This window comes from Pristiophorus japonicus, chromosome 27 (assembly GCF_044704955.1).
Source record: "Pristiophorus japonicus isolate sPriJap1 chromosome 27, sPriJap1.hap1, whole genome shotgun sequence".
NCBI lineage: Eukaryota > Metazoa > Chordata > Chondrichthyes > Pristiophoridae > Pristiophorus > Pristiophorus japonicus.
The window spans coordinates 22,283,568-22,296,832 of NC_092003.1; the positions used below are offsets into that span (position 1 = coordinate 22,283,568).

The window sequence follows — 13,265 nt, forward strand, 5'->3', positions numbered from 1 at the left end:
CCGTTCCGGGAGACGAAGCCACGTGGCTCCTGGAATGGCAAGGAGAGGTCCGCATGAGCCACCTCACCGCCATTTCTAGTGGGGTGGCCATCTTGCTGGGCCCGCATTTTCAGCCGGAGATCTTGGGGGTCGAGGAGCCCGTGCCAGGCCGCTTGCTGCACGTAACGGTTCGCCTGGGGGACGTGCCGCTCCATCTCGTGAACGTGTACGCCCCTCAGCCCGGCCCGCAGCAAACGCGCTTCTTTGAAGAGGTGTCCGCTCTTCTTGGCTCCGTCGACGTCGGCGACTGCATTGTCCTCGGGGGGGATTTTAACTGCACCCTCGAGGCGAGGGACCGCTCCGGTGCCCCGCAGTGCATGACGGCGATGGAGAAGTTGAGCGACCTGGTCGGGTCCTTCGACTTGGTGGACGTCTGGCGAAATCTCCACCCCGACTCCAGCGCCTTTACTTGGGTGAGGCCTGGAGTAGGATGGTCTAGAGTCGACCGCCTTTACGTGTCTCGGGCATACGTTTCCTGCGTCCCGGCGGCCTCCATGCGGCCGGTGCCGTGTTCGGACCACCACCTGGTGTGGGCGGAGCTCGCTTCGCTCCGCGCGAGGACGGGGTCCACGTACTGGCACTTTAACAACCGGCTGCTGGAGGACGTGCGGTTCCAGGACTCGTTCCGTCGATTCAGGTCCGACTGGAGAAGGAAGCAGGGGGGCTTCCCCTCCTTGAGGCTATGGTGAGACGTGGGCAAGGCTCACGTCCGCGTCTTCTGTCAAGAGTACGCGAGGGGGTCGACCAAGAGGCGGGCGGCCAGAGTCGGGTGCCTAGAAAAAGAGGTGCTCGACCTGGAAGCCCGTCTCGGTCAAGTCGTCCAGGACCCGGCCCTGCGGACGGTGTACGAAGCGAAGAAGGCCGCGCTGAAGGACCTGCAGCTCGTCGGGTCCCGAGGCGCGTTCGTGAGGTCGCGGATCCGGTTCCTGTGGGATCTGGACCGTGGCTCCCCCTTCTTCTACTCGCTGGAAAAAAGGCAGAGTGTCCGTAAGCAGCTCTTGACGCTGCTGGCCGACGACGGCTCTCTCGTCTCGGATCCGGAGGGCGTCAACAACAGGGCCCGTGAATATTACGGGGCTCTGTTCTCTCCGGATCCGTCCAGCGAGGAAGCGCATAGAGTTTTGTGGGAGGACCTGCCGAAGGTCAGCCCGGAGGGCGCCGAAAATCTGGAAGCTCCGCTAAGCCTGGCGGAGCTGACCGGTGCCCTCGCCCGGCTCGCGAGGGGAAAATCCCCGGGGCTGGACGGGCTGACCGTGGAGTTCCACAGGGCGTTCTGGGACGTCCTGGGGAACGACTACGCGCGGGTCCTGGGGGAAAGTCTGGCGACCGGGGAGATGCCCCTCTGTTGGCGCAGGGCAGTCATCGTCCTGCTGCCTAAGAAGGGCCATCTCCACCTCCTTAAGAACTGGCGCCCGGTCTCCCTCCTCAGCACGGACTACAAAATCTTCGCCAGGGCGATGTCTGCTCGCCTTGGCGCCGTGCTGGACCACATGATCCACCCCGACCAGTCCTACACGGTCCCGGGCCGGACAATCCACGATAACATCCATCTGGTCCGGGACCTCATCCATTGTTCCCAGGAGGCTGGTCTGTCGGTCGCCTTCCTATCCCTCGACCAAGAGAAGGCGTTCGACAGGGTGGATCACGACTATCTGCTCGGAACTCTGCGTGCTTTCGGGTTCGGGACGCATTTCGTCGCCCGGATCCGACTTTTGTACGCCGCCGCGGAGTGTCTGATTAAGGTTAACGGGTCCTTGACGGCGCCCCTTCGCTTTAGGAGAGGGGTGCGCCAGGGATGCCCCATGTCCGGCCAGTTATACGCCGTTTGCGTGGAGCCTTTCCTGTGCCTCTTGCGGACGAGGTTGACGAGACTGGCTCTGCAAGGGCCGGGCGTGGAGGTCGTCCTCTCGGCTTACGCCGATGACGTGCTCCTCGCGGTAGAGGATCCCGCTGACCTGCGGAGGATGCGTGAGTGCCAGGAGATTTACTCGGCCGCGTCCTCCGCCAGGATGAACTGGGAGAAATGTTCCGGACTCCTGGTGGGTCAGTGGCGGGTGGACTCCCTGCCGGAGGAGCTCAGGCCTTTTGCCTGGAGCACGACCCATCTCCTCTATCTGGGAGTCTACCTTAGCCCCGACGAGGGAGCCTGGCCGGCGAACTGGCAGGAGCTGGAGGCCAAGGTCGCCGCTCGCCGAGGGCGCTGGACAGGACTGCTCCGAGTGCTGTCCTACAGGGGTCGAGTGCTAGTCATAAACCAGCTGGTGGCCGCAATGCTGTGGTACCAGCTGGTCACTTTGACCCCTCCCCCTGCGTTTGTCGCCAAGATACAGAAGAAGCTGGTGGACTTCTTCTGGAACAACAGGAAGCACTGGGTCTCTGCCGCGGTCTTGAGTCTCCCGCTTGAGGAGGGCGGTCAGTCGCTGGTGTGCGTCAGGGCCCAGCTCGCGACTTTCCGTCTTCAGACCCTGCAGAGATACCTTTACGTCGAGCCCCCTCCTAGGTGGTGCGCTCTGGCGAGGTATTTCTTCCGCCAGCAGCGCGACCTCAATTATGACACGCAGCTCCTGTTTGTGAACTTGGGGGGTGCCAGGAACGCCCTCCGGGAGCTGCCTGTCTTTTACAGGGAACTCATCACCGTCTGGAACAAATTCTCCACCAAGCGCAGCTCTCCGCCGGCTGGAGTGGCGGCCGTCCTGCAGGAACCGCTGCTCGGAAATCCGTACCTCCACGGCCGAGGTTTTATGTGGCGGCCGGAAGAGAGGGCTGTGGCTGGTGAAGTGACCAGGGTCAGGGACCTGCTCGATGGCGGAGGAGCGGGCTGGATGGCGCCAGACACGCTGGCGCGGCGCCTAAACTCTGCCAACGTCCGCCACGCGGCCAATGCCATCGAGTCGCTAAAAACAGCTCTGGGCCCTGACTCCGTTAGGTGCATCGAGGAGGCTCAAGCACGTGGGGAGATCCCGTCCGAACTGACCCCCGTCCGGACGGAATTCCTCATCGGCGCCAAACACCGGAACCTCCCTCGGGGGCCGGCGCCTCACAACTTGAGCCGCCTCGGGGATATCCCCTCCGTGCCTTTCAGTTCCGCGCGGAGGGGTTTCCTGTACGGGCTGCTCCTGCACACCCTCAACTTTGCCATCCTCGCCGGCCGACCGGACACGCCATGGCGTACCATCTTGCCGTCCGGAGGAGGCGGGGGTCCCCGATGGAGTGCACTCACTGCAGGGGTCCTCCCACTATTCATCCGGGACTTGGCCTAGAGGGTGGTGCACGGAGCAGTGCCGTGCACCAAATTTTTAAGCCGGTTCACGGACTCCCAGGCCGCCTGCAATTTCTGCGGTCTGGAGGAGTCCGTGTTCCATGTTTTTATTGAGTGCACGAGGTTGCAGCCCCTGTTCCATTATTTGAAGGGGCTGCTCCTGAAATTCTGGCTGCACTTCAGTCCCACTCTCCTGATCTTTGGGCACCCTGTGCGGAGGGGAGCGGGTAGGTCCGAAGGCCTCCTCGTAGGACTGCTCCTGGGCACGGCCAAGGGTGCCATCAGCCGGTCCAGGCAGCGGGCGGTCGAGGGGGTCGTTCAACCTGACTGCCTGCCTCTCTTCCGCTCTTACATCCGGTCCAGGGTGTCCTTGGAGATGGAGCACGCGGTGTCCACCGGTACGCTCGCGGCCTTCCGCGAGAGGTGGGCACCGGAGGGACTGGAGTGCATCATCACGCCCGGCAAACAAATTTTAATTTGATTTTGCGTTTTTAAGTTTAATTTGTTTTAATTGCCAGTGCTTTTAGTGTCCCCCTTCCCTTTTATAGGGGGCACTGGGGAAAATTGTGATTTTAGTGCCCCCAAAAAAAAAAAAAGTAAAACACAAAAAAAACAAAAAAAAAGGGGGGGAAAAAAAAAGAAAAAAAAAAAGGGCCTTGTAAATGTCTGGAGTGTCACCCAGGTCGGGTGGCACCGTTTAATGTTTTATGTTTTGCAGGTGAACTCCAAAAAGAGTTTCATGCACAAGGACCCCCAGGTCCCTCTGCACTGCAGCATGTTGTAATTTCTTCCCATTCAAATAATATTCCCTTTTACTGTGTTTTTTTCCAAGGTGGATGACCTCACATTTTCCGACATTGTATTCCATTTGCCAAACCTTAGCCCATTCGCTTAACCTATCTGAATCTCTTTGCAGCCTCTCTGTATCCTCTACATAACCCGCTTTCCCACTAATCTTTGTGTCATCTGCAAATTTTGTTGCACTGCACTCCGTCCCCTTTTCCAGGTCATCTATGTCTAGTCGGGAGAGTATATCCCGACTCTCTGCTTTCTTTTCGCCAGCCAATTCTCTATCCATGCTGATACATTTCCTCTGACTCCGCATACCTTTATCTTCTGCAGTCACCTTTTGTGTGACACCTTATCGAATGCCTTTTGGAAATCTAAATACACCACATAAATCAGTACACCTCTATCCACCATGCTCGTTATATCCTCAAAGAATTCCAGTAAATTAGTTAAACATGATTTCCCCTTCATGAATCCATGTTGCGTCTGCTTGATTGCACTATTCCTATCTAGATGTCCCGCTATGACTTCCTTAATGATAGCTTCAAGCATTTTCCCACTACAGATGTTAAAATAACCGACCTATGGTTATCTTGCTTTTGTCCATACGAACATTCCCTTACACCGAGCACAAGCACAGGAAAACAGGAACAGCAGCATTTCCCGAGCATCCGCAGCGAGTAAAATTTTCTTTGATCTGTGACAGTTGTAAATCCATTTCGGTGTATCTGTGTTAGTAACAAGTGTAGCTGTGAGTTATTCTTTAGTATATAATTAAATTTGCTTACCTGTGTTAGTGTTTATCTATTTAAATGCAATAGTTTTATTTATAATTTTATTGCGGAGAACATCTGTTTGTTCTAAATGTATGTCTTGGTTATATATTTGCTTCTATGTTGTGAATAATTCGTAAAAACTTAAATACAATTATAGCTCAGAGATACTCAGCGGTAAGTAATAAACCAGAGATACAAACAAATGCATTTATAATAACACTGAGATGAACACAAATAAATTGATAACTAAGGCTACACACCATTTTATTTAAATCACACAGATAGATGCACAAATACATTAATAAATGTATATCCGAATTCATTAGAAATAACAAAAAAGTACACACAGAAATAAAACTCGTCTAAGGCGCGAATCGATGGAGTCCCAAAAACGGAAGGCTTGTTGCAGACAGCCGGCACAGACTCGATGCGATGAATGGCCTCATTCTGTGTTGAATGATTCTATAATTTGATCTATTTTCGTTCTTACAAGATAGGTGGAATAGGCAGCTGTATGATGGGAGCACTGATACTTCACGTAAATTTCATGCAGCTCTAGTGGCGCAATCGGTCAGCGCTTGATAATTATATGGCAGGACATGCCTGTGAAATACCGACGCTGTGCGTTCGAAGTTTGCCTGAACCAGCCTAAGCTTTTACTTGTGACATTTCTACAAGATTCGAAGCTACAATTGATGTATCCCCAAGCTGTATATATTATTTGCTATCCCATGCAGGCGGTTAGATTCCTCTTGCACACAAGTTGGAAATGGAGGATGAGAGTTTTATTTTTTTAGAGGCGGGAGTGGAACCTTTTTCACACTTAAACCATTAACTCTGATGTAAAAAATATTGCGCCAGAAACAGACTCGATTCCAATGCATTGAGAAGTCATTTTTCACAAACGGGATGCGTAAACACGTTGGTTACCTCCACACGATTCCGGCAGCATGTTCAACAGAACCAAGGGTTCTCCTAAACAAGACGCTCAGGATGTTGTGCACAGTGGCACAATGGCTCCGTGTAGGACTTCTCGCTGATTCTGTTCGATAGAAACTTTCGAAGCTTGTCGAATCATATCCCACCAAAGTCCAATTTGTAGAATGACAGAATGTTTACAGCACAGAAAATGTCCATTTGTCCCATTCAGCCAATGCTGCTTCTCAGCTATTCGCATTTTGCGACCTTTCCCTGTAGCTCTGCAGGAGAGGGTTCTTTGTTTCCGGCGCTGGAAAGCGATATTTTGCAGCAACACCGCAAAAGTTTGCTCTGTGGCCGCAACATCTACAGCTTGTCTGCTATGGCAGGAAGTGTTAATATCTTGGGCTTGAAATCCACACGGATTTTATTGCTGGCTGCAACACTGATAATGTCCAGGCTAACTTTTATCCATCAATCAACATAACAAAAAAATGATTATCTGGTCATTATCTCACAGCTGGTAGTGGGACCTTGCTGCGCAGAAACTACCTGTCGCCTTTCCTACATTACAACAGTGCCTATATTCCAAACGTACTTCATTGGATATAAATCGTTTTGAGACATCCGGTGGTCGTGAAAGATTCTCCGTCAATCCAAGCCTTTCTTTAAAGCTCCGTTCAACACTCGATTGATTAAGAAGCTTCCGGGATGTATTTCCCGCCCTAAGAGCTTGAGAAGTCCGCCAGTGACGCAGGACTGTTTAAATTTGTCGCAAAATTCTGCAAAATCTGAAGAGACAAGAAGGATTTCCCCTCAAGCAGGCACGGAAGTGTATTTTGTATCACTGCAACAAAACATGTGTAGCTGATGGTTGGGACAGCGCGATGTGTTGTAAATTTGTTCAGGGGCAGCCCTTGTCCTTGCAGATCAAACAGCTGAAAATAAACTGTTCCCTGACCGGGAAGCGAACGCAGGCCGAATCCTAAATACTCCAAGACCAAAGAAACTACTTCAAATGTCTGTGCCAGCAAACAGACCAACGCAGTCTTTCCTCCTTACTCCTTTGAAATTCACATCACATTCGCATCAGGTAAAACTGTTCATAGCAACTGGCATTTTTGTTGAGAACCACAACATTAAGTGCAGGTAGCCATCCACTGAAATCTATTTCATTCTGTACTTTTCTCTAAATTCTCACTCTCATTTGGTGTTTTTGTCCTGTACTGCAGCCTTTTGGCCATCTCCGGGTGCCAGAACGGTTCTGTCTGTCTGTTCCTAATTATGACCGTTTATGTGAACAGGCCTCCAGTTCATCGCTTATCAGCAAACCAAAAAACTCAAATAAACAGAAAGATGTGCCTCTCCATCCCGTCGGCAAAGAAGCAATGGTTGTTATTCTAAACAATTCCCAACCCTTGGGATTGTGTGTGGATTTGTTTCATGAAAAGATTGGATTTTAAACGTTACTAAAAACCGAAAAAAATATGAAATACATTGGAATGGCCCGTACAGGAACGAACCCGTGACCTTGGCGTTATTAACACCTTACTCTCACCAACCGGCCACAAAGTGCTCTAAAGGTGACTGAAAGCCCAGCCTGATGGGATTGTGCTTCCGGCTCACACTGGGTGACAGAATTATTGCATAAACATTGAACACATCACATCGCTTAAACATTGTTCACTGTTCATATACAAAACTGGGCAGAGTGTAAATAGAAAGTAACAGAAAAAGAGCGCTGATCTAAAAAGAAAATCATGTTTAAAATTATTATCACGCAACCGCAGAACAGCCCATCCCTCAAGAGTATTCAGCATTTAGGAAGGATAGACAGAAAAGAAAAGGAGGCGGGATGGTGTTGCTGGTTAAAGATGAAAACAATGCAATTGTCAGGAAGGACATTAGCCTGGATGATGTGGAATCGGTATGGGTGGAGCTGCGGAATTCCAAAAGGCTGAAAACGCTAGTTGGTGTTGTGCATAGACCGTCAAATAGTAGTAGTGAGCTTGGGGACAACATCAAACAAGAAATAAGGGATGTGTGCAATAAAGGTACAGCAGTAATCATGGGCGACTTTAATCTACACATTGATTGGGCTAACCTAACTGGTAGCAATGCGGTGGAGGAGGATTTCCTGGAGTGTACTAGGGATGGTTTCCTAGACCAATATGTCGAGGAACCAGCCAGGGAGCTGGCCATCCTAGACTGGGTATTGTATAATGAGAAGTGACTAATTAGCAATCATGTTGTGCGAGGCCCCTCGAGGAAAAGTGACCATAATATGGTAGAATTCCTTACTAAGATGGAGAGTGACAAAGTTAATTCGGAAACTAGGGTCCTGAACTTAAGGAAAGGTAACTTCGACGGTATGAGGTGTGAATTGACGAGAATAGACTGGCAAATGATATTAAAAGGCTTGACGATGGATAAGCGATGGCAAACATTTAAAGATCACATGGATGAACTTCAGCAAATGTACATCCCTGCCTGGAGTAAAAATAAAACTGGGAAGGTGGCTCAACCATGGCTAACAAAGAAATTAAGGATAGTGTTAAAGCCAAGGAAGAGGCATATAAATTGGCTAGAAAACGCAACAAACCTGAGGACTGTGAGAACTTTAGAATTCAACAGAGGATGACTATGGCTTTAATTAAGAGGGGGAAAATAGAGTACGATAGGAAGCTTGCAGAGAATATAAAAACTGCCTGAAAAAGTTTGTATAAATATGTGAAGAGAAATAGATTAGTAAAGACAAATGTAGGTCCCTTGCAGTCCGATTCAGGTGAAATTATAATGTGGAACAAAGAAATGGCAGACCAATTGAACCAATACTTCGGTTCTGTCTTCACGAAGGAAGATACAAATAACGTTCCGAAGGTACTAGGGGACAGTGGATCTAGTAAGCAGGAGGAACTGAAGGATATCCTTATTAGGCGGGAAATTGTGTTAGGGAAATTGATGGGATTGAAGACGGATAAATCCCGGGGGCTTGATAGTCTGCATCCCAGAGTGCTCAAGGAAGTAGTCCTAAAAATAGTGGATGCATTGGTGATTATTTTCCAACAGTCTATCGACTCTGGATCAGTTCCCATGGACTGGAGGGCAGCTTATGTAACACCACTTTTTAAAAAAGGAGGGAAAGAGAAAACGGGTGATTATAGACCAGTTAGCTTGACATCAGTAGTGGGGAAAATGTTGGAATCGATCATGAAGGACGAAATAGCAGCGAATTTGGAAAGCGGTGATAGGATCGGATCAAGTCAGCATGGATTTATGAAAGGGAAATCATGCATGACGAATCTTCTGGAATTTTTTGAGGATGTAACGAGCAGAGTGGACAAGAGAGAACCAGTGGATTTCGTGTATTTGGACTTTCAGAAGGCTCTTTACAAGGTCCCGCACAAGAGATTGGTGTGCAAAATCAAAGCAGATGGTATTGGGGGTAATATACTGAAGTGGATAGGGAACTGGTTAGCAGGTAGGAAGCAGACAGTCGGGATAAACGGGTCCTTTTCTGAATGGCAGGCAATGATTAGTGTAGTGCTGCAGGGCTCAGTGCTGGGACTCCAGCTCTTTGCAATATACATTAACGATTTGGATGAAGGAATAGAGTGTAATATCTCCAAGTTTGCAGATGACACTAAACTGGGTGGCGGAGTGATCTGTGAGGAGGACCCTAAGAGTCTGCAGGGTGACTTGGACAGGTTAGGTGAATGGACAAATGCATGGCAGATGCAGTATAATGTCGATAAATGTGAGGTTATTCATTTTGAGGGCAAAAACACGAAGGCAGAATATTATCTGAATGGCGGAAGACTAGGAAAAGGGGAGGAGACCTGGGTGTCATGGTTAATCAGTCACTGAAAGTGGGCACGCAGGTACAGCAGGCGGTAAAGAAGGCAAATGGTATGTTGGCCTTCATAGCTAGGGGCTTTGTATATAGAAGCAGGAAGGTCTTACTGCAGTTGTACAGGGCCTTAGTGAGGCCTCATCTGAAATATTGTGTTCAGTTTTGGTCTCCTAGTCTGAGGAAGGACGTTCTTTCTATTGAGGGGGTGCAGCGAGGGTTCACCAGACTGATTCCAGGGATGGCTGGGCTGTCATATGAGAAGAGACTGGATCAACTAGGCCTTTATTCACTGGAGTTTAGAAGGATGAGAGGGGATCTCATAGAAACATATAAGATTCTGTGGGGACTGGACAGGTTAGATGCGGGAAGAAAGTTTCCGATGTTGGGGAAGTCCAGAACCAGGGGACATAGTCTTAGGATAACGGGTAGGCCATTTAGGACTGAGATGAGGAGAAACTTCTTCACTCAGAGACTTGTTAACCTGTGGAATTCCCTGCCGCAGAGAATTGTTGATGCCAGTTCACTGGATATATTCAAAAGGGAGTTAGATATGGCTCTTACGGTTAAGGGGATCAAGGGGTATGGATAGAAAGCAGGAAAGGGGTACTGAAGGAATGATCAGCCATGATCTTATTGAATGGCGGTGCAGATCGAAGTGCCGAATGACCTACTCGTGCACCTATTTTTCTATGTTTCTATGTTTAAAGCACTGTCCCGATAAAAAAAACAGTCTCTCCCCTTAAAAGGAAGGGAACGCAAAATAATCAGAAATTGCCAAAACCCAGAATTAAACCAGGGACCTTTAAATTTTCAGTCTAACGCTCTCCCAACTGAGCTATTTCGGCCCGACAGGAAAAGAAGCAAAATTACACACACATTTTTGAAAGAAAACCTAACCCTGGGAGGAATTGCCCCGTGCACTCAGTCCTCACTTCGGGTCCCAAACACATCTCGGAGCTCAGGTTGTGTTAATGTAATGTATAATGACACTGAAAATCTTATTGCTCCGGTTAAGTTATCACTGCCCACGATCCAAGCACGCTCTGATTCCGGTCTTGCACACGTTGCTAAGTTCAAAATGTGCATTTTTCCACACTGACAATTAATTGACTGATATCCGTGCTGTGATCAACTAGGTTTGTTAGTGTGATGCCGCGCAAGAACCAATTCTAGTTCCATATGTTGATTTAATGTTCTGCTGAAAGTTTTCATAAAGTCACAAAGCTTGCACGCCAGGCTAGATATCACAGTGTTGAAGACACAGTGAAATATAGTGGAGAGTTTATAACTGTATCAGAATATAAAATGACAGTAAAATTCCCCGTTCTTTTCTCGGCACTGATGGGTTGTGAAAGGGAGACGGGCCGAAGTCTTACTGAGTCGCACTGACCCCGAGTCAAGGTGAAATTATAACAGGTTCAGTCCTTAGCAGTGACATGCTGAAGAGAGATAAGAGGCGCGAATCAAGGAGAGATTTAACGATACTGATGTTGAATTTCAGTTAGATCAAATACTCCATGAATTCTCTGCCTAGAAATTCAGAGCTTGGAAAGCGCCTGTGAACGCTAAACCTAGACACACAGTGAGCCAATGTGCAATATAGGAGGGGCCCAGGCCCAAAAAATGTTCAGGATAAGTTATCAGTGCCCATGGCCCAGGCATTCTTTGATTCCAGTCTTGCACACGTTGCTCAGTTCAAAATGCTGAATATTTCCACACTGGCAATGCATTGACTGATGATAAGCTAGAGTAATGTGGTGTAAAAAGGTTAATGGAAGATTAAAGATAGCCATGTTTGGCAATATTTACAGTGTCAATCAGCAATTGCAATTCCACTTGTTGAGCGAGATCTCGTCATTTACTACTGACTTTAAAACAGAAGGCACAGAAGTGTATGTTGTATCGCGACAATGAACGATGCCCTGCTGATGGCTGTGGCAGCAACAGTGTGGTGAGCTTTAAATTTGTTGAGGAACAGCCTTGCAGTTCGAACTGCCAAAAATACAATGTTCCCTGACCGGGAATCGAAGCCAGGTCACAGCAGTGAAAGCGCCGAATCCTAATCACTAGACCACCAGGTAATCTGCTGCAAATGTTTGTGCCAGCAAGCAGACCGAGCCAGTCTTTCCTCCTTGCTGCTTCGAAATTCTCATCACATTCGCGCCAGGTAAAACTGTTCGTGGCAAATGGAATTTTTTGTGGATAACACCCATGACATGTCCGCGCAACCACAGCATTAAGTGCGGGTAGGCATCCACTGAAATCTATTTCATTTTGTCCTTTTCTCGGGATTTTTCACTCGCGGTGCTGGGTGAACATTTCATTTGGTATTTTTCTTCTGAACTGCAGCCTTTTGTCCATCTCCGGGCGACAGAACCGTTCTGTCTGTCTGTTCCAACTTATGACCATTTACGGGAACAGGTCTCCAGTTCATCGTTTGTCAGCAAACTAAGAAATACAAATAAACAGAAAGATGTGCCTCTCCACCCCGTCGGCAAAGAAGCAATGGCTGTTATTCCAAATAATTCCCAACCCTTGGGATTCTGTGTGGATTTGTTTCATTATAAAGATTGGATTTTAACCGTTACTAAAAACCGAATAAAAATTATGATAAACAGTGGGATAGCCCGTAAATCAGCTTAAACATGTGAATCTACAACATAAGACTCTGCTCCCTGTCAATCATTGCAGGGAGGCAGCTGCTGGCTCCACCCCAGGGGCTCAGCTTCTGTGGAGAGTTTGCGCATCTCAGCCGGTGTGGCACTGAGTCCCACACAGCAGAATGCGTTCAGGTTCCTTCCTCGGTCTTACACATGTTAGTTTATTGCATACGTTGTGGTATGAGTGCCACACGAAGCAGGGAACGCCCAGGCTTCATCCCCACCTGTGGTATGTTACTCTATCACCCAATGTGGTACTGAGCCCCACACAGATCAAGGAAAGCCCAGGCTCCTTCCCCATCTGCGAGAAGTTACTCCATCTCACCCAGTGTGGTACTGAGCCCCGCACAGAGCAGGAGGCTCCATTACATGTTTGTGGTTCGTTGTTGTCAGTCTGTGTGCGACTGAACCCCATATAGAGCAGAAATAGCAGGGTCCCATCATTGGCCTGGACTCCAGAGCGTCTGGTTCCCAAGGCATCCAGTGAAGCAACCACGTGTATATCTGATCCCTACACTGAAGAACACATACAATAGCAGAAGAACTCGTGGAAAGATTCAAACAGTTGTGAGAAACCCAGATACCATGTTAATTGTTTGATGAGCCATTCTAATAGCTTAATGCGGGTTTTCTGATCAATTTGTTGAACTTATTTTCTTTGACCGACCATTTGCATGTTTCCAAAATGAATGTTGCGTTCTTTAATTCGGATAAGTAAACAGATACTGGAGATTTGCTATCTTGCTCACTGTGATCTGACGTTTTAGCTCGGGAACTGCCTGTTTTGGCATATGTTGCTAGTGATAATTTAATTTGTCTCTGTTGCGCAATTGACTAGTGTGTGTGGCTATTAATAGAAAGGTTGGTGGTTCAAAACCACTCAAGGTCTGCTTTTACTTCGAGGTTTTCAATATGTGTTTTGGCTGCAAGGAAATGGAGTTAAAACTGTGCCAGGTTGAAATCAATGTCAG

The 13,265-nt window shown here is 48.5% G+C and overlaps 1 non-coding gene across 1 annotated transcript; it reads right to left on the reverse strand.

Moving 5' to 3' along the window:
* Nucleotides 1-10,406: 10,406 nt before the first annotated feature.
* trnaf-gaa (transfer RNA phenylalanine (anticodon GAA)) lies at nt 10,407-10,479 on the reverse strand. The gene has a single exon. It is a non-coding gene; the product is annotated as a tRNA-Phe (tRNA).
* Between the last annotated feature and the right edge of the window lie 2,786 nt (nt 10,480-13,265).